Source organism: Pteropus vampyrus, unplaced genomic scaffold (genome assembly GCF_000151845.1).
Source record: "Pteropus vampyrus isolate Shadow unplaced genomic scaffold, Pvam_2.0 Scaffold222, whole genome shotgun sequence".
In the NCBI taxonomy this organism is placed as follows: Eukaryota; Metazoa; Chordata; class Mammalia; order Chiroptera; family Pteropodidae; genus Pteropus; species Pteropus vampyrus.
In genome coordinates this window covers 195,339-217,717 of record NW_011889003.1, presented here as the reverse complement: position 1 = coordinate 217,717, position 22,379 = coordinate 195,339, and the positions used below count along the sequence as shown (strand labels likewise).

Below are 22,379 nucleotides of genomic sequence, written 5' to 3'. Positions count from 1 at the left end.
TTTAGGCATTGGAACTGCATTAACCAAGTTGCTGCTTGCATCTGGAAATAAAGCACAAGCATCCTTTGTTAGCATCTGTTTCTTACTGTGGGTTTGGATAATGTGATCGCTGTATCTGTGCGTCTCCATGGAGGTTACCACAAACCTATTAGCAGATTGAACCACGGACCTCTGCCATTGTCTCAGATTTGCAGCCACCTTGAAGAAAACAAGTGACTTGTGGAAACATAGCTTGTTAGCAGCCACGTTGAAATGAAAAGGAAATAAATGCTGTAATAATTCAATTAAGAAACTCAGAGGAAGGATTTCTTGTGGGTCCTTCTTCCCCACCCTTATCTCCTTTTTAAGTCTCTCCCTACCTATATTTTTCTTTTTTGCTCACTCATGACTAAGCCTTAGGCTGTAGCTATTGGTTTCTCTTATGCCAAAGGGTACATAGGGTTGTTATTCAGAATGGTGAGAACATAATCACCTGTAGCTATGGGTAAAATAACTCATTTGGCAAATAAAGGACAAAGCTTGCTTGTTTTTTTCCCTTCCTTTCTTCCTTGCAGTTGTTTTCTTTGTAGGAATTAAATAAAGGGATCTTTTTTAAAAGCACAAAATAAGTTAGAGTAAATAAATAGAAGTAACCTTTCTTGCTTGTGACGGAAGTATTAAGCAAAGGCTCAGAAGAGCATTTGTCTTTGGTTGGAAGGTCACAGGATAAAGTGATTCTTTATCAGAACTGAATCCAGTGGAAGGTTTGGAATTTTCCAAGGTTGTTGGCCCACTGTAGCCATTAGATCTTGCCCACAGCTTTAGTGGAGGGGTTGAGACTTGCCTAATGGTTTCGTCAAATTTCTTTGCCATGTGTCTTTAATACATAAATCTGGTAGTTTCATCTATTACTGAAATTCTGAATTTATGTATTATATGAATCTGTTTCTAAATTTTGTTCCTAGACCATCCTAACATCCTTTTCCATCATGGTAATTAAATCCAAATTGGATTTCCTTGTTTGGGAATGCTGCAGTAGCAAGTCGTGGCCATCTGGGTCTTCTTTTGGCATAAGACGGGCATCCACCAACTTATTCCTTATATCTCTTTATCTGGGGCCCTGTGTCCCTGGTGAAGTGGACACCACCTCCTCCTACACTGAGCTCTCCTATCCCAAGTTTCCTATGATACAGATATTCTGCACTTGGTCATTCCCGTCTTGTCTTATTCACCATTTTTTTTTTGCTATTGATATTTTTGCTATTGATATTTTTTCTCTTCAAAGAGACTGAAAGCTCTTTGAGGCCAAAGATTCTGTCTTCTTGTCTTTTATGCCTTCACAATGCTTGCAGTCCTCAGCACTTGATGCCCACCTGCCACCAGGCCCCATGCCTCCAACTCTTACACTTGGTCAAAACAGTTTTTTCTCAAGTTGAGAGAATTATGTCTCTTTCATTTGCCTCACCCTGAGCTGGGGGCCACAAAGGTGAGGTGAGCCAAACAAAACATCCACCCATGGTTTCAGAACCTCCCATCCTCCTCTCAGGACCACCTGCTCTCTTCCCATTACCGGAGGTCCCAGGCTCCTGTCTAGGCATCTCTCTTAGGACTTATTCTCCAAGGCCCTGACCCTCACTGAGGTCCCAGCTGCATGTGGCCCCTCCTACGGCGATTGTGTTCTAATGGAGAAATCCTGAAGACCAGAAAGACTTCCAGGCCCAAAGTAATGCACCTCCAATGGTGAAATTCCAGGCACTGTGATAGGCAACAGTGGATATATTTTTAACTCATTCTTCTCTGGCCTCCCTTAAATTATACCACATTGATGCCTACTCTGCTTGCTCACAGGTCCATCCTGATTGGGGACTATTAAAATAAAGGGAATATTGATGTCTGTTCTTACACTACAAATACCCTAGCAGGAGAGTCGGACTACATGTGCCTACAGAGACAGGCTGGTGTACTGTTTAAGAGCCTTTCACATATGCTGGGTGTTAATCTCAGTTTTTCTACTTACCATTTGTGTGGCCTTGCATAAAGTTCTAAAATTTTCTGAGGTTCTTTTTCTTCATTTATAACACCAGGATAACAAAGCATGTTTTGGAAATTCAGTGAGCTAATATATGGGTCATTCTTGGCCCATAGTAAATATGCATGACGTGGGTGTCATCAATAATAATAACTAAAGCTAGGAAGGATTATAAATCCAAGCAAGGCAGTTTGGAGGTCTGAGGCTGAGAACAGGTATGTAGAGCAAGGTAATGATGAAGGTGGAGGAGGATAAAGGAGAACTCTCTAGAAGAAGACTTCCTCACCTCATACAAGAACATGAGTGCTGTTCAACGCCTGTGCTGGCGGAGCCATTGGTACCTAATGCGCTGATGGGTTGGCCTGCAGAGGCATTTTTGGTATGGAAGGAGCCTGCTGGGCGCACATTATCATAACTGTTTCTGAGTTTCTCTCCTCCACGGGACTGTGTGTCCTCAAAGCCAGGATCTGACAGCACATTCCTGTTATCCCCAGGCCACTGTCAGGAGTACATGCTCAGTGCTTAATTATCGGTAGAATGATTGAAAGGCAGAAGGTGCTGGAGCTTTGCTGTACCACATCTTCTAACAACCCAAGTGATCGTATGAAGGATCCACGAAGACTCGGTACAAGCATGTGAACGTATTCTGCACCCGAACATGACTCTGTCCAATGAAAGATGGAAACATTGTGGTTTATGGTTCTCTGGAGAAACATTTTTTGTGGGGTTAGAGAAGAAGAAAGATGTAACTTAGGAAAGTTGCAACAGCCTTAAAAATGCTGGTTTTTGAGTGGTGCATGAAAGGAAAAACAACAACAACAAACAATCTCCTCCTGCCTCGCTATACACGCACACACACACACCTGAGCATATACCACTGGAAGAGGAGCCTGTAAAATCGAGCCTGACGCCGAAAAGGATGAGTTGGCAGATCACTGCAATGGATCACTGCAAACACCTGAAGCCACCTGGCTCGTGATTTCACACTTCTCTGAGCTTCTGTTGTTCCATGATATTCAGAGATGAATTTATTCCCATCTCCAAAGCAATGATTTTTAAAAAGGCTGTGTGTGTTTTTTTCCATTCTTGTTTACACCTTGCCATCCCACTGTTTACAAGATTGGTCTCTCACACTTTGCCTGGGGTGTTGTCTATTCTTGTGTGATTAAAATGGCCAGAAGAGTATTTGAGCTGCTTGATTTTGAAGAACTAGGAAGCCATGCTGCCCTGTGGAATCCCCAGTGGAAGAGACACGTGGCAATTATGAACCTGTGACGAGCTGGGAAACTTTGCACATTCAAGTATATTAAACACTTGAAAGTGTCTGCTGTGAATCTCGTTACAGAGATATCATACCAAGGCATGACTTCTCATGTGAGCTGATGCCTCCTTAGAAGTTGCCTGGAGTAACATGATTTCTTTCCAAAGTCGAGTGCTTGCCTTGTTCTCTCCAGCTCTGAGTTGGAAATGATGCCCTAATACCTTTTGCCCCTCCCACTGCTCCTGCATCTTGTCCTCACTTCATTCCAATCTTTCATCAGCCAAGAGGAATGATCTGTACATCTCCATCTGCTGATCACAAAATCACGGTGGCACCTAAGAGAAGTGGGAACCTGAAATTGGAAATTGCTCATTTTCTTGAACCATGGAATCCAGAAGGTTGGGGGAGGGAGGATTGAGCAAAAATTGTTCTGATTACAGTTGCTTTAATTACAACCACAATGGCTCCTAGCTAGCACCGAGAGGAATGACCTTCGGCAAAATGGTAAAGTGGACCAAGGTTGGCCTTCCCTTCTGCTCCTCTTCATGGCTTCACCCTTCCAGGGGCTCCTGACAAGCCCTGCACATCCCTAACCCCCCTTCCCCAGGTAACACCGTCTGTGCCTCTGATGCCCCTGTTTAGCTCAGACCTTTCTCATCAGTACTCAGGCTCCTTCCCCTGCGTGCTAATTCTCTCTTATTAAAATGTTTTCTCCCAGATAATATTCCTTTAGTGTGATCACCGTGATATGAACACAGGTGGTCTTGGGTCGAAGGGGCCTATGCTGAGTGTGCTCTTCTTGGGTGGAAGGGATGTGACAAAAAGCACAACTCACCAGGCCTCATATGATCTGGGTTTTTAATTCTAGCTTTGCCACTTATTAGCTGGTGACCTTGGGTTATGTTACTTAACCTTTCTGTATATGTCCTCACCCTTAGAATGGAATTGATGAGTCCATGCTAGCATGTCTTAAATATGAGATATTTTACCTGCCAAGATTATCATAAAACTCCAATGAAGCATTTGATCGCTGTTTATGCATGAGAAGCTATGTGCAAATGTAAACTAAAAAGGCAAGAAAGTGCCTTAGCCGCATCCAGAATGTTAGCTTTGAGAGAAAATGTGATGTAGCAGAAAGCTTCGGCCTGGCTTTAATATTTTCTATAATCTTAGTTTGTCTGAGCCTCCATTTCCTCATCCATACAAAAGAACACAACCTAATCTCATGAGATTGTCTTGAGCATTAAATGCAACAATGGATATAAAGTCCCTTAAGTTCCCTCTCACCTTAACGGATCCCTTAAGAAGTGACTGTAGAGAGTCTGGTATAAGAGTTTCCAGGTGCTTCAAATTTATCTGTGTATGAGGCAGATCCAATAACTGGAATGGTATCAAAGCAGCCAAGAGGAATGATCTGTACAAAGGTGTACATCATCTCTGAAATGGGGTGGATGCAAAAATTGCAGAGGGTGATGTGGGCTGGTTCCGAGGAGTGAGGAGGGAAGTGTAAAGGGTGTTTACTTGGGAACAAAATTAAAGAGAGCACGATCAAACTCCATAATCAAAATAAATAACATTTAATGCATAATTTAAAAAAAAAACAAAATTAATGCAAAAGTAATCCAATACGAACAAAATATCAACAGTTTAAATAACAATAGGATCAGTAGCAGTGCGGAGCAGAGCCACACTGGAGACCCAGGCAAAGGAAAACATCACTAACAGAGATCCTGTCCTCTCCCTAGGGTGGGGTTCGCTGGGCGGGAAGGACAGTCCCAGAGAGGGCTTCAAGTCTCCACTCCTTATTTCTCCTTACCTACTCTGGGTTTAAGTATAATTTGTGGAAAAAAGAAAAGACTATATCAAATGAAATTCAGATGTTCTTTCCAGTCAGGTGGCTACAATGAGATACATTTCGGAAAGGAAACATGAAGGAAATGGTTCATAGGCAGCTTGATTTAGGTTGCGAGTCGGCAAACAGTGACCCGCAGACTGGCCACCTGTTTTTGTAGGTAAAGTTTAATCACACACAGGCCTCCTCATTTGTTTTTGGGACACAGTGGCAGAATTGAGTACTTGCAACTGAGACCATATGGTCTACAAAGCCAAAAATATTTAATATCTGCCCTGATGTAGACCTCTGATTTAGATTATCAAAGCATTCGGATGTTTTGGGATCAGCCCGTGGGGTTGGCAGCAGTTTAGAATATAGAGCTATTTGCAGACTTATATAACAGAGCATTCAAGGACATTTACAGAGAATATTGTAACCTTCCATGTGTAAGAAGTGGGGGAAATGAGGAAGAAATCAGAGTTCGAAAAGTAAATTAAGAGGGGCAGCAGAGAGCGGGTGGGGGCGGTGGGGTCTGCGCCCCTGGTACAAGTCCCCTCGAGCTGCGACTTGACATATGAGATGCTCGTGAGAGACTGACAGCGCCCCAAATGGGCAGAAAGCAAACAATGGGTTTGTGGGAAAGTGCGGTCATTTGCATTATTACATAAATAATTTGTGGATTTAATTACTTCACCCTGTTAATGTGGATAATTTAGAACTGATGTCACTAATTCAGGAAGTATTTAGTGAGCATCTATTTGGCAGAAACTGCAAGAGTTGCCCTCAAAGTAGTCTACGTCTGAGTCCCAGTGTGAGCAAACAGAGATAGAAACCCTCGGAAATTGTGTTCTGATAGGCCTTGGGTTTGGGGTGCATAGGGGAGACCACAGGGGGACAAGAGGAGAAGGACCACAGGAGGCCCTGAATGCTGGCGAAGGAGCTGGACCTTCTCCAGGAGCCAGCAAGCAACTTCTTGATCAAGGAGGCGGCAGATCCACACTGGTGCTATGATTAGGATGTTAATTGAGCGTGGAGGGGTGGAGGGTGGATGAGAGTAGAGGTAGGGGCACTAATGAGAAGGTGATTTCAATAGTCTGGTATGACTTATAGTCCTCCAGGGATGACATGGGCCTCAAGTTAGCAGTGTTAACTGAGAGTGCCGGTGAGGGTAAAATCAACCAACATTCAGCCACTTGATTATAGGGGGCTCCTGGGTTTGGAGTCGAGGTGAATGGCAGGCTGGAGGAGGTATTAATAGAAATAGAGGAGCCAGGGAGAGAAATAGATTTGAGAGTCAAAAATGATAAGTTCAGTTTTATATGAATCGAAGATGCTGTAAAATATTCATAGGAAAACAAAAAAAATGCATGGGGTGGAGGTCGGGTTGGGGGGGAGAAAGTGGGGCTAGAGATGAAGATTTAGAAATTATCCGAGAAAAGATAATTATTGAAGCTGTGGGCATAGAAAACATCCGTAAGAGAGGAAGTTAGAGAGGAGATGAGTGTTGAAGAAACAACCACGGTAGAGTTGCCAGATAAAATACAGGATGTTCAGTTAACATTTCAGATCAACAAAGAATCATGTTTTGGTATAATACTGTCTCATGCAATATTAGGATATACTGATACTAAAAACATGATTCATCGTTGATCTAAAATTCAAATTTAACTGGGCATTCTGTATGTTCATTTGCTAGATCGGGCGATCCTAGACTGCGGGGATTGCCCGTAACTATGCGATGGTCAGAAGAGAAGGAGATAGTGGAAGAACCGGGAATGGACGGGGTCCCAGGAAAGCTATGATATTGTACTATCAATAAATCAAAGGGCAGAATGGGTTTCAGGAGGGCTGAGCAGAAAGGTCAAGGCCATTGCATTTGGCAACCTGGAAATTATTTGGGACCTCTGAGAAAGCAGAGAGTCCTGGTTGCGATGGATTAAGGAGTAAACAAAGGAAAGGAGATGGAAATAATCAGCGTAGGCCCTTCTTTTAGGGAGCGTGAGGGAGAAGGAGAGAGACGGAATGGTAAAGGGTAACAAAACAGGAGGCGGGTTTACAGGATTAGAGAAGCTAAGGCTGTTTTCTAGCTTTGGAGAAGGAGCCCAGAGAAGGGGCATCCTGAAGATATCAGAGGAATGATGGGGATAAAGGATGGAGTAAGCTGTGGATGACACTGGAGCGGGGAATCAGGACATAAACAGAGGGATTCGCCTTTGCCAGGAGGATGCACCTTCTTCCTCCAGGTCATGAAGGAAGGAGGGAGAGATAAAAAGAGGTGGAGATTTTCAGAGTAGGGAAAAGCAAGGAAGGTGTTTTTTTTTTTCTTTTTGCTGTCTGACCTTGATGTTGAGAGTACATTTATGGAGGTGGGATTAGGGGAGCAGGAGAAGACTCAGGCTCGGAATATTCCCTCTTTGCTGATTGCACAGGACAGGTGTGCGTATAATTCATCCAAGCGATACCGTTTGTCTGTCTTGTGTTCTCTCTTCTTCCAGCTCTAGCCATCCATATCGATTCACAACATAATTAAATCACTCACTAGTTGAAAGGACAATGACAAAAACAGAACTGAACAGACTTGCACTCCTCCATTCTGTAAACCAGGAGATTCTGGCCATGAAAGAATCAGGGTCGTTTATCTACATCCCCAGCCCTAGAACGGGGCAGCAGGGATGTCCAGCACATGGCATTTGAGGGGACACGTGGAACTCCTAGTCTGTGAGTTCCTGCCTTTACCATGCAGATTGTGTCATGTGGCATTCATGGCTTTGCAATGTCACACTCTGCATAGCAGGGACTCGCAGATGGCAGCGGAGACACACTGATCCCAGCCACCGTGGGCCCTCTGGGAGCTTAGGTCAAAAAGCGGCAGAGCTATTCTGCATCTGGGAGAGGGGCAGGTTGAGGAGCAAAACAGCCTGCAATCTCTTAGCTGCTTTTCCTCTCTGCTAGCAAGAACGAGGATGCCGTTGGAGGGGCTATTTGCCGAGCTGCAGAAGCCTGAGAAAGCTGAGGAAGAGAAGGAGTTATTTCAGGGAGGGGGTGGGGCGGTGCTGTCTGCCTCGGGGAGCTCTGCTGCCTCCACCTCCCAAGACCATTAACATTTCCACCCCCTCTCCACTCCCCCTCTCTCCCTCCTCCTTACCCCCAACACAAAGACATAAATGAAATTCCTAAAAGTAGACTACTTCTGCCTAGTTATTTTTAGTAATTGCTGTTAGTATTTATCAAGCTTTTCAGTGTTAATTTGTCCTCCCACCCATTTCTCTTCCTGCCTCCACATGCTGGGCTTGGGATGGAAGGAGCACCTATAGCAAGCAGCTGGTGGCCTCACAGAAACATCTCCTAGAGAGAGGAGACTGTGGGCTTTAAATCCACCTCACCCACCCCCACCTTGAAAAGAAGAAAGGTCTGTATTCTGTTAGCTTCGGAGAACAACCTGAGTGTTGCTGAAAGTGAACTCATTAAAGTGTCTAGGTGGTGTGTAGTTAGGTGACAGCCGCCAAGGAGCTGAGTCTGGGAATCCACACATGCACAAAATGTCATAATGCAGGCAAAATGGGTCGCAGGCCAGGTAAACAAGCAGAAAGCCACAGGAAGCAGATGCTAGAGGAGAGACAAGAAATGAAAACTCATGCAAAAGGTCAGGGAACTGAGGGAGCTGAAGGGCTGAAGGAATACAAGGTGGTTGAGGTAGTTGGGGTGGGTGGGTGGGGGATTGAAAAGGCCAAGGGAGGAGAGCTCTATAGCAGGGGTCCCCAAACCCCAGGCCGCGGACCAGTACTGGTCCATGGCCTGTTAGGAAACGGAATGCACAGCAAGAGGTGAGTGGCAGACGAGAGAGCGAAGCTTCATCTGTATTTGCAGTCGCTTCCAGCGCTAGCATCACCGCCTCAGCTCCACCTCAGATCATCAGGCATTAGATTCTCATAGGAGCACTGGGCCCTGGTGCCAAAAAGGTGAGGGACCACTGCTCTGTAGCAGTAATTTATAGCTTAATGCTGAAACACTGCTTGTTCCTGCCTCAACGGCCTGTCCTGTCTCCCAGAGGCAGTTGTGCCCAGAGCAGCCACAGTGCTCTGGAGAGGAACTCTCAGGCCATGTTCTAACAGACAGCTGGCTGTTGGATGGAAGCAAGACCGTTACAAATGTGAGTCGCATCAGTCCGCATGACCATTGGACCCCTTGCCTGCTCATCAATGTAGTCATTCATTAGGAAGTGGAAGAGAGTTGTTTTTTTTACAACTGCGAAGGAAAAAATATAATATGATTTGACTTTTGTGTTCTTTTTAATTTACCTTTTTTAGTTAACATAACAAATGAAATGAAAAAAAAATTCAACGGATGGGCTCGATAGTAGAATGGAGCGAACAGAGGAAAGAATCAGATAAAGAAGATTTCAGACCAAAGAAAATTACTGGGGACATAGAAGGACATTACATAATGATGAAAGTGTCAATCCACCAAAAAAACAGCAAACGTACATATTCTGCATGCAAATCCTAAATATATAGCAAACAACAGAGGAAAACATGTGAAACACCAACTGATAAAACTAAAAGAATAGAAAAATCCACAATGAGAGTTGGAAACTTAATTTACCTCTGTCAACAACTGATAGAGCAGCTAGACAGAAAACCAGCAGGCATGGAGAAGAGCAAACACTATCAATCAGCCAGACCTCATTTGCATTTAGAATCCACCCAACAATAGCAGAATAGACATTCTTCTCAAGCACCACAAAATATATGCCAAGATAAACCATCAGCTATGCAACAAACCTTAACAAATGTAAAAGAACTGGAATTATACAGAATGTATTCTCTGAATACAACGGAAGCAAACTAGTGATTAATAAGAGAAGGATGACAGGAAAATCTCTAACCCTTTGGAACTGACTGAAACAAAAAACTGAATAACCTGTGGGTCAAAGAGGAAGTCTCAAGGAAATTAAAATAAAAAAAATTCATTGAAGTCAATGGAAATGAAAGTACAACATGTCAAATTTTGTGAGACTCAGCTAATGAGGTTCTTTTTTATTTTTTTTAAGTATTCTGATTCTTTCAATAACATTTCTGATTACCGAATACAGATATAACATCTGGAAGGTACAGAAAGTAAAAATTAAAACACCTTGTTTTACCTCCCTGTAACAAAGGAGATCTATCCATTGGGTACAAGACTTTTAAATGAACCTATTCTTCCACTTTCAAGTAACCTAATCCAATTTTTAATCACCTTTTTCATTTTTATAAGGGCATAAAAATAATAACTACTTTAAACTTCTGAACAAAATGTATTCACCTGAAACTCAAAGTTCTATTTTCCTTTGCATGGTAGATATTTGGGTACCAATTATTCAACTATACTTTAGTTAGGGTTAATCTGCTCCCCACCCGCTACCAAAAAGAAGGTAACATTAACATCTCAAAATAGGCTCAATTGTAAATCAAAACATCTTAATTATCCTCACTTAGAAGAAGGCCGTGTTTAACTTCCTTTTGATTGAATCCCTTGGCCATTCTATAACCACCTGAAATGCGAAAGACTAAATCTGCCTCCCAACGCTCTCCAATTTTTTCAAGCGGAACACAAACCTCCTGTTATGACAAGCTCGGCCCCTCGTTCTCTCAGTAACGCCTCAATCTTACACCTTGGTGCCTCAGCTGGCACCAAGGGCCCTCAGGGAGCTGTGGGGTATCCCAGTCCCATCCTGTCCGACCCCTCCCTACTACTTCCTTCCCAACGGGGCGACACTCCAGTCTCCTGAACGCACTCCAACAAGCCCACTGGGAGAGCCAAGGCCACCTCCTAGTCCCAGTGGGGAAAATGGCGCCAGCCACCCCGTCTCCCAGCCAGTCACCAGGACCAGCCTCCCTTCCTCACTACGGAATGGCGCCTCCGGCTAGGGCCTCAGGACGGTATAATTCATTTGTCAGCAAGGTGATGTTGGCCTGGAATTAGTGGTTCTGCCAGCCAGTCAGACACCGGAACTTTGATCCCGCCGCACTTTGCGCTAAAGAAGTTCTGAGAAAAAAATTTATAGCACTACGTACTTAAGATTAGAGAAGAGGAAAAGTCTCAAATCAATAATCCAAGCTCCCTTCTCCAGGAACTTGTTTTGCAAGCAACTAGAGAAAAAGAGCAAAATGAACCCAAACCAAGCATAAGAAAGGACATAATAAAGATAAGAGCAGAAATCAATGAAATTGAAAAGAGAACAGTAGAGATAATCAAACAAAAAAACGATTCTTGGAAAAGATCAACAAAATTGATAAACTTCCAGCAACACTGACAAAGAGTGAGAAGACACAAATTATCAATATCTGGAATAAAAAATGGGATATTACTACAGACCAGTAGACACTGAAAGAATAACAAGGGAATTCCTACAAACAACTCTACAACAAAGTTTCAGAATTTATATGGAGGGAACTGATTTCCCAAAAAGGACAAACCACAACTCACGTAATATAAAACAGATAATTTGAGTGGCCTTATAGCTAAGGAAATTAATAATTTAGTAAAACTCCAAACAGAAAGTTCCAGGCCCAGAGGGTTTCACTGGAATATTCTATCAAATATATAAGAAAAGTTAACATTAGGCCTATAAATTTCTCCCAGGAAATGGAAGAGGAAGGAACTCTTCCCAATTCATTTCATGAAGCTACTCTAATACCCAAACTAGAAAAAGACAGTACAAGATAAGAAAACTAGAGACTAATGACTCTCATGAAGAGAGATGCAAAATTCTTTAACAAAATTTTATCAAATAGCATTTAACAATATATAAAAATAATTATATGCTATGACAAATGGGTTTATTCCAGGGATTCAAGACTCATTCGATATGAAAATTAATCAGTATAATCTACCATGGTCTAAAGAAAAAAGTCATGGTCACACTAATTGGAGCAGAAAAAATCATTCGACAGAATTCAACATCAATCATGATTCCCAAAAAAACAAGCTCTTCGAAAAATAGGAATAGAGGAGATCTTCCTAAAATGTAATAGAGAATATCTACTAAACACCTGCTTCTAACAACTTACTTAATAATGAAAGACTGAATCATTTTCCTATAAAATCAGGAGCAAGACAATGGTGCCCTTTCTCATATAGCACTAGAAGTTCTACACAGTGCAATAAAGTAAGAAGAGAAAATAAAAGGAATACAATTCAGAAAGGAAGAAATAAAACTGCTCTTTCTTGCAGATGACATGATGATCTGCCAGAAAATCCAATGGAATTTACAAAAAAAAGGCTTCCTGCAGCTAATAAGTGAATTCAGCTAGGTTGCAGGATATAAGAGAAACAGAAAAAAGCTCTATGTTTCTATATACTAGCAATGTGTACATGGACACTGAAATTAAATATACAATATCATTTATAGTCACTCAAAAACATGACATACTTATATGTAAAAATCTAATGAAACATACAGTATTTGTATGCTGAAAACTATAATGCCTATGAAAGGAATCAAAGAAGATCTAAATAAATGGAGAGGCGTACTATGTTCATAAATTGGAAGATTCAACACAGTAAAGATGTTAATTCTCCTCAAATAGATATTCAGTTTTAATGGAATTATTATAAAAATTCCAGCAAAGACTTTTGTAGCTATAGACAACACTATTCTAAACATTTATATGAAAAAAAGAAACTAGAATGTCTAAAACAATTTTAAAAAGAATAAAGTAGGAGAAATCATTTTATTTCAAGACTTATTACATGTGAACTTAGCAGGGAGATGGACGCACAGATCAGTGGACCAAAATAGAGAAGCTGGACATATAAGTATAGCCAACTGAATTTTGATAACTATGTAAGAGCAATTCAATGGAGGAAAGACATTTTTAAAAAAATAGTGCTGGAGTAATTGGATATCCGTAGGCAGAACAAAACAAACAAATGAGCAAATACTTTATACAACTCAAAATGGATCATAGATTTAAAAGTAAAACATAAAACTAGAAAACTTTTAGAAGAAAACATAGGAGAAAATCTTTAGGACTTATGGCTGCATGAAGCGTTCTTAAAACACGACACCACAAGCATGATCTTCAAAAGGAAAAATAAATAAATTGAACTTAATCCAAATTAAAAATGTTTACTCTATGAAGGTCTCTGTGAAGAAGATGAAAAGATAAGCTGTAGACAGAAAACATTTGCAAAACACATACCTAACAAAAGACTCATATCTACACTATGTAAAGAACTCAAAACTCAACAGTTAAAAAGGAACCAATTCCATTAAAAAAAAAAAAAAAAAAGACATTTCTTCCACTGAGAAGGATATATAGGTGGCAAATAAGTACATGAAAAGATGTTCAACATCACTAGCTGTTACAAAAATGTAAATGAAGACTGTGATGAGCTATCACTACTACACACCCATTAGAACAACTAAAATTAAAAACAGCAATAATGCCATATGCTGGCAAGGATGTAGAAAAACTGAATCTCTCAAATATTGCTGGTGATTAAAATGATATAGCCACTAGAAAATAGTTTGGCAGTTTCTTAAAAACTAAACATAAATTTATCACATGACCCAGCAATCTAGGATAAATCCTGGGCATTTATCCTAGAGAAATGAAAAACAAAAACCTATACAGAATTTTTCCTAGAAGCTTTATATGTAATAGCCAAAAAACAACCAAAATGGCCTACGATAGATAAGTGTTTAAACTGTGGTACATTCAAACCATGGAATACTATTCTGCAATAAAAAGGAACAACTATTGATGGATGCAACAAATTAGATGGACCTCAAGACCATTATGCCAAGTTAAAAAAAAAAAAAGTATCAAAAGGTCACATACTGTATAGTTCAATTTATTAACATTCTAGAAATTATAAAATTATAAAGATGGAGAACAGATTAATGGTTTTCAGGAATAAGGAATGGAGGCAGAGGAGTTGGATGAAACTCTAAATGGTAGTAAGAGGGAGTTCTGTGTGGTGGTGGATAGTTCTATATCTTGATTGCAGTTGTAGTTACATGAATCTTCATATGTGATTAAATGATTATAAAACTGTAAGAAATATATTACATGTAGGTTTACAAAACAAGAATATTGTTTAGTTTTGCAGTTCTTGAGCTTTATTTGTTAAAAATAAAAGTCATTTATACATAGTTACCTGATGCTTGCTTTTTACCATTCATTGTGTTTCTAAGGTTCACCCAAGTTGTTGCATGCAGGTCTGTGTGATTTATTAATTTTCCCTGTTGTCTAATATTTTATTGTATGACTATAACTCAATTTATTTATTTGCTCTCTTGTTGGTGGAATTTGTGTTAAATATAGCTTTTTCGCTGTTTCGAATAAAGCTGTTATAAACATTTTGTGCAAGTCTCCCAGTGCATATTTATAAGAGCTTCTCTAGAAAATGTAGGTAGGAGTGAATTTGCTCAATTGGAGGGTATGTGAACATTCAACTTCATAAGATGCATAAGATAAGGTTAAATTGTTCCCAAGTGTTTATATCAATTTATACTCCCACCATCAATTTAATTTGCACTTTCCTGACTATAAATGAGGTTGTTCATCTTTTCATATGTTCATTTCACCATTTGTATTTTTCTCTTCTGTGATAATGTGTCAGATCTGTTGCTCATTTTTCTATTGTGTTGTCTTTTCTTACTGATTTGTAACATTTCTTTATATAATCTGAATACTGGTCTTTCGTTAATTTTACATGTTGCAAAATTGTTTGGATATTGGCACGCCTTCTGTTTTCTTTCTTTTAATAAACAGATCTTAATATTACAGTAGGAAAGATTGTCAATCTTTCCTTTTAAGATTAGCAGTTTTGTGCCTTAAGAATTCTTTTCCCATTTGGAGGTCAGAAAGATGTCATTCATATATATATATTTAAGTTTTAACATTTTGCTTTTAACAACTAAGTCCTTCATTCCTCTGCAATTGATTTTTGGGTGCTGCTCCTCCTTGGCTTCTGGCTCAGTAAATTATTCCAGCCTTCATGAGAGTTCTGTTGTCTTCCAACTTCCCTGCCATATCTGGTTCTGATGCTTGCTTTGTCTCTTCAAATTATGTTTTTTACCTTTCGATATGCCTGGTAATTTTTTCTTGATAGCCAGACATGATGTACCGGGTAAAAGAAACTGCTGTAAATAGATCTTTTAGTAATGTGGTGGTGAGGTTTTCAGGGAGAGGAAGTGTTCTATGCATCCTATGATTGATTAGGTCTCAGTGTTTTAGTGAGCCTATGCCTCTGGACTGTGAACCTCACAAGTGTTTCCCAGTGTCTTCCTTCCCCCTTAAGCGGAACAGGATGGCGACAATGCACTGCAATAGAGTTCTTTCCTTTCTCTCTGGTTAACTAGTTTCCCTGTGGGCAGGCTTTATGAGGACCTGGCATACAGTAGTACCACCACCACCACTACCCCTCCGCCATTGGTGAGGGATAAGTTCTAAGACCCCTTGATGGATGCCTGAAATTGAGATGATAGAGAACCTTATATGTACTATGTTTTTTCCTATACATACTTTCTTATGATAAAGTTTAATTTATATATTAGGTACAGAAAAAGATAAACCACAATAACTAATAATAAAATAGAACAATTATAGCAATATACTTTAATAAAATTATGTGAATGCCATTACTAGTCTCAGGGGATCCCATGCTGAAGTCTTTGCACAGGCTCAGTGCTTTCTGACACAAAACGTTGCCATCAATCAGAACGCATATTTTGTTTATGTCTTCCTCTTGCAAATTTCATGCCTCTTCCATCTTAACTAAGCTCCCAACTCTCACTGTGGCCATAATTTTTGCAGTTTGAAGTATGATGGCAAAACTAGCACAGAATTTTTTTTCTTTCTTCACAATTTCAAGGGTAGTAGATTTGTTCTTACTGTAGATCTTAGCATCCTTGACATGCAATTTTTTTCTTTCCTTAGTACATAGGGAACTTCGGCGTTTTCACCTAAAGGAAACACTTTACAGTCTCTCTTTGGTATATCCTAATTGCCAGCATCGCTGCTCTTGGGCTTTGGGGCCATTATCAAGTAAAATAAGGATGACTTGGACACAAGCATTGTGATAACGCTACAGTCTATCTGATAACCGAGATGGCAGCTACTACATGACTAATGGGTGGGGCGCGTCTATGGTGTGAATGCACTGGGCAAAGGGATGATTCACGTCCTGAGCTGGACAGGGAGGGTGGTGGGAGATTTCATCATGCTGCTCAGAATGGTGTGCAATGAATTATTTATTTCTGGAGTTTTCCATTTAATTTTTAGACTGCGGTTGACCAAGGGTAACTGAAACCATGAAAAGAAAAACTGTGGATAAGGAGGGAATGCTGTATTTCAGAATGGCTCCTTCTCCCTCCTTTTTCTAGAAGCCTGAGGAGATTTTTCTGATATTTACCATGAGAATCCAGAGCTCCTGGAGGTAAACCTGACAGTACTGTGAAGACTCCCCAAGACTGAGTCCTCATGGAGTTTTTAACTCTCAGAGTTGTCCCCACAGAGACTCTAGCAGTTGGTCACTTGCAGTTGAGGTTTTCCTACCCCAGCACTGCTTTCCAGGGTGGTCAGTGCTGGCAAGTGTCTGCTCAGGGAAGCCAAGACTGTTTTCTTCTGTTGGTCTTTGTGATCCTAGGAGTAGTGGTTTATAGATCCAAGAGGAGTCGTTGATTTCTACGTGTTGTTAGGACAGAGTGGAGACCTCAAGCTCTTTACATGTGCAGCCAGACCCACAAGTCCTCTATTGTCTTTTAAAAACTAAGGAATGAGAAAGTCCAGGAAGAAAATTCACCCACGGTGAGATTTGGGAAGATGGCTAATTATCCCTTAGGGAGCCTTGAAAGAAATTTTGGTCAACTGATCTAAGTTTCAATTCTTGCCTGAGTGATTTTTTAAGTGGCAGAATGTCACCTGTTAAAAAGATAAAGAAACCCAAAACAAAACCAGTGAATTCCCTTTTACCATTTGAACTATGGCTCAGATCACTTAAATGAGCTATTTGTTGAGAAAGAAGCATAAATTTAAATGCCTGTTTGTGTCATATTCAGCGTATGAATTCTGCTTTTGGAGAGGCAGTGGAGTTTATTGGAAATGCCATTGGACAGGTTATAGAGAGCTGGGGTTAAGCCTTGATCCGTCATTACATGGTTGTGTAACCTCTTTGTATTAATATGTTCAGCTGCATGCAACAAGAACCCTTCTACAGTGGCTTAACCAAAAAGTTTATTTTTCCTCATGTAACATCCTAGGAACAAGCAAACCAGGTCCAGTGTTGGGGCACCTTCCTTCAATTTAGTCTTTATGGCATGTGGCATTTGTCTTCATGCTTGACAGTTCACAATTGTAAGATATGACTCTACCTCTGGCATTATATCAGCAAAGTGGCAATCTGAGTAACCTTAGTGAGAACTTAGGATAGCCAGCGTGCTAACCTTGTCCTCTTGGAAGATGGATGTGTGGTCTTCAGCTGCTGCAACTATTATTTTTTTGCACCATGAGGGGAAGCAGCTGGAAATTCAAGTCAATGCACAGAGAATACCAGTGTCAAGAGAATTGCAGAGATTAAAATGATACGATGAACCTCTGGTCGCCCCTACGTCTGGGTTTTTTCCCCATAGTTCAATGAGCCAAAATATTTTATTGTTTTGTTATTTATTTATATAAGTGAGTTGGATTTTCTGTTATTTATAGTCAAAAGATTCCTGAATGAGAGTTTCTATATATATTCCAGGAAAAAGTTATATATGTAATTTTAGTATGTTATTTATTATAATAAATGTATATATTTTAAAAATATATTACTTAATATATTGTATAGTTATGTATGTATATATAAACATATGTATGCTATATGTACATAAATTTATTCTAAAGTTTATAGTTCTTCCAGGATTAAGGCCATAAGGCACGGATGTTTTTAAGAATGCCTGTTTCTCCCTGTAATAAATTGCCTGCATAGCACATGTCTAAAGGATTTTAGACTGAAATGCTAGGACCTGAGTTGCTCTTTTGGGGACTAAACCTGTCACTCCCTGTGATATAAGACTCACTCCTGAGAACTTTGAGCCAAAGACCAATTAGGCTGAAATATGTCAGTGTTCATGTAGGTGTGTTTTCTGTTTCCTGTTTGCAAAGGCAACTACAGAAGAATTAAAAGTAACAGTTTTATATCAACTGCTTTACGGAGCTGTCAAATCTTCAGGTAAAATAGTCACTAAATATGGGTGATCTCAATTGCAGGGCCATAGAACTGCTGGTGATAAAATCTGTCGCGATACAGTGGGAGGCTCTGAGACCCAAAGCACCGCGTGACTGCATATTGTGAGTTACTTTTTTAACCTCTCTGAATGCAAGGGTTTTAAATTGTGTAAATGATAACTCAGAATGCAAAGATGCTTCTTCCTAGTTAGACTGTTGTGTGTTCATGTTTCGGTATTTGGTAAATAGAAAATGCTAGCTTACATCTGTCATTAAAACTTCGTCATGAGGTATATATATATATATATATATACACACACACATTGCTATTTTTAACTCTTGATAAGTTTATAGGTTAGTGAAAATAAAACTATGTACCCATTCTGATTTTTTAAAAATTTTGTTCTCTTCTGTGGTGATTTTGATTAAATAGAAACTTTATTTAAATATAAGAAATTTACTTTAAAAAAACAAAACAAAACAAAAAACAGTGATAAGTGATAAAAACCTGCCTTGCTTCCTGGAAACGAAGGCGATGTGCATGTGCCCCTCCTTACTTTTTGAATCTACTCAGTCGGTATGAGAAAGAGTAGAACGGATGCTTTCTAATTCAGAAAAGATTATTCTGAAATTCTATTACAGTATAATTAGGACAGCAACACCCACAATAGTGAATTTCCTGTCAAGATAGGAACATTATTACCTTCCTAATGTGTTGATGTGGGTCTCGAAAGCAATCTCGTTGAATATTTAGGAAATTGGCTTTTCAGAATAGGAAATCTACTGGTATATGAATTTCATGAAAACTTTTCAAAATATGCTTATGGCCCCATATGAGAGCCAGACAAGATTCATAAGCAAGGTGACATGGCTCAGTCCCTGGCAATATTTTCTGTAGCTGTTTATATATGAGGCATGAATATTAATCTAATATTTACTTAGCCAGATAGTTTTATATGAGGAGCAAATGGCAAAAATAAAATAAATGTGGACGAGAACAAAACTGCGCTTTTTGTATTTTAATAATATTGCAGGGAAGGGAGATAAGTTGATATAAAGTGAAACCAATATACTTAACTCTTTTTACCTCACTTCTTCTATCCCTGTCAAATCTCTGTGGTTTAATCAAATATTACATGAGCAACGTGGCTCATCTGAATGTCAAGAGAAAGTAAAAGTGAAAAGTCTTTATTCTAAACTTGGTAGCCAGTCCTCTTAAAGAGATCTGTAGAACAGTAATGAAATATTTGACATTATGCTAAGCAAAATCTAATGTTTCGGAGTCTCCCCGCCCCGCCTTGACATTGAGAACTAAGTCTCAACTCCAGTGCATTTCCCTTGGAGGTCAAGATAGACTTGTACATTTAAGTTGGTAGTGATCGGGCAGCCTGGGAGGGTCTTTCTTCTTGTAACACTCTGGTTATCACTATCCTAGACGTGATGGGAGCCATTGTGTTAGTTCCTTGGACCTTTCTAACATCAAACTAAAGAAAGACAGGAAATAGTGTATTCTTGCCAAAAGGCAATAAAGCATGAGTGTAGTTCAGCATCAGAACCCTTCCCCTTGGCGTGGAGATGAAGAGAATCAATGTCTGCTATTGGCTGCTGGTCGTTCCTTCCTCTCCTCAAGCATCCAGGTCTCTCTCCTGTATCTGGGATCTCAGGGGCAGGCGATTCCTCACTGGGCATTCCCTTCTAGAGTGAGCCCCAAATCAGCTCTATTCTTCTCTGGCTTATGTGGAGCAAGGAGAGGCTGCAGGAATTCATGCTTTAGATTCGAGGCATCTGTCAGACCCAATGGAGGACAATTTGGATGAGAAATTGACAGAAAAGCTCTCAAAGCAGTGAATGAGCCACTTTTCATTTGCCTAGTGTTGGCTGTGAGAGGAGTGAACGAGGCAGGGGTGAGGATGATCTCTTTAACAGAGGCTAAACTGCCTAACTGGGGCTTTCCAAGAAGATGGCCTCAGTAGCAAATACTGCCTCAACTTCTTGAACTTCCTGGAATTCTGTTTAAGATTTCCAGGCACTTAAATAAAAACTACTTAAACAGAATTCCAGACATTTAAATAAAAACTGCCTAGCCACAGATGTCCTGATAACAATTGTTAGGGAAGATATATGTAAAGAATCTATTTTAAAGTGAAGTATATGAAATAGATTTCAAGTTTACAGTTATTTCTAATTTCTTGTCTAGGTGTCTCTCTTTAGCTTTCTTTGGCTAGAATCATTTTGCCAGGATCTCCAAGAATTCCATACTCTTCCCCAGGGCTTCCTATGTGACTAGCTTCTCGATTACACAATATTATATGAAATTATAATTTTCTACAGTTTTCTGCATTAAAGACCTCTTCTTCCTCTTCCTAAAAAATATTAATTTAATCCTCTTAGCCTACAAGTTCACTACTCTTTATTTTAAATGTTCTGTAAATGCCTCCTTATGAAAAACACTTATTTTGTCAACAGAATGTCTTTTATCCAGGAACAATAATAAAGAGAGATTATCTCAGAGGCTGAGAGCACAAGACATCAAATATCTAGAGGATAATCCAAGTATACTTCCAGATGTTTTCAAATACAGACATAGACACAAATACTGATTATTCAATAATTGAATCCCTTACAACCATTTTTCACCCAGTTATGTTTTTAATGTCAAAAACAGCTAATAAATTCAGTGGGGAAAAAAGCAAACTTCTTCGTTATTAGTATGTAGAAAAAAGAATGAAAAGTACCTGATTTTTCAGTAATTTTGCAACGAGTTCTTTTAGTGTCATGTAGACTTAGGAGAATGTGGTCACAGTAGATAAATGATGATTTCAATTAACCAAAAAGTATTGATTAAGCACCTACCTTGAGCCAGAGGGGAGAACAATACAGTCTAGCATGGACTCATATATTTGGTAACAGATAATGTTCCTAGAATCGTAATTCATTTAATAAATAATTATTGAGCATTACAACCTGACAGGCACTGTGCTGGATGGTGGGGATATTAATGGCTTCTGCTATAGCTGAGTGATGTGGGGTTGGTGGAGACATTAATCAAATAATTACACAAATATATTTATAAATATGATAAGTACTATGATGGAAATAAAACAAAACAAAACATGAGAAACTATGAGACTATAAAATATAGGCATGACATCTAGTCTAAGTGGTGATCAGGGAAGCCTTCCTGAAGAAATTGAGGATGGAGAGGAGAGTGTTCTGGGCAAAAGGCCCTGAGAAAGAAGAGAGCAAGGAGCTTCTGGGAGCTGATCCAAGGCCAGTGTTGCTGGAGAGCAAGGGAGGTAGAAAGGTGGCAGGGGCAAGTGTGAAAGACTTAGTAGAGAACAAATGAATGACCGTAAAGTTTGTAACATGGAGTGTGAATCCTATTGTTTTCTGTCAGTGTGAAAATAAGTCTGCAATTGTATAATAACTGCTGTTTGAGAGAAGATATTCATTCATCATTCATTTATTCACTCATTCACTCAGTAAACACAAGACAAAATCCCTGTTTACATGATATTTACATTCCAGTGGAACAAGTGGATAATATGCCGATAAGCAAATACATAGGTTTTATAGTAAGTTTTTGTTTTTGAATAACTGGTGTAGGTGGTCTTTAGTTGAATTTTTAAAAACAATTTCAAATATACGTTGTATCGCATTGGGACCATGTTCCACACAGGTGTTCTTCACAGCGCCCCATCACAGTCAAAGGGTTGGGAGAAATTCCAAGAGAGAAAAACAAGAGAGGGAAGCTGTGAGGTTTGTATGAGTTTGTTCTCATCTCTGAAGAACTCGTGATACCACTGCCCTGCCTGCACCTTACCACCTCTTCCTGGAGTGGTGATGGGAGGTCGAGGGAGCCATGAAAAGACTGAAATGAAGATAACCGAGGCTAATACTGACTGAGAAGGATCTAAGAGGGAGAGCATTTCAGTCTTTCAATTTCTTTTTACACAACGAACTTAGCATATCTTCGTATACATTTAGTATAGATTTTGCATATTTGATATCTCTAAAAAAGGTTCACATCTTACACTTAATGTAAACATCTAAGGAGTGGTATTTTTTTTTTTT

The 22,379-nt window shown here is 39.7% G+C and overlaps 1 long non-coding RNA gene across 1 annotated transcript in view; it reads left to right on the top strand.

The window, feature by feature from the left end:
* Positions 1 to 22,379, top strand: part of LOC111747427 — a 264,308-nt gene that overhangs the window by 219,314 nt on the left and 22,615 nt on the right. Inside the window, exon 3 of the long non-coding RNA XR_002783525.1 lies at positions 18,348 to 18,428. This is a non-coding gene — a long non-coding RNA (uncharacterized LOC111747427). The remainder of the gene's footprint in view (positions 1 to 18,347; positions 18,429 to 22,379) is intronic.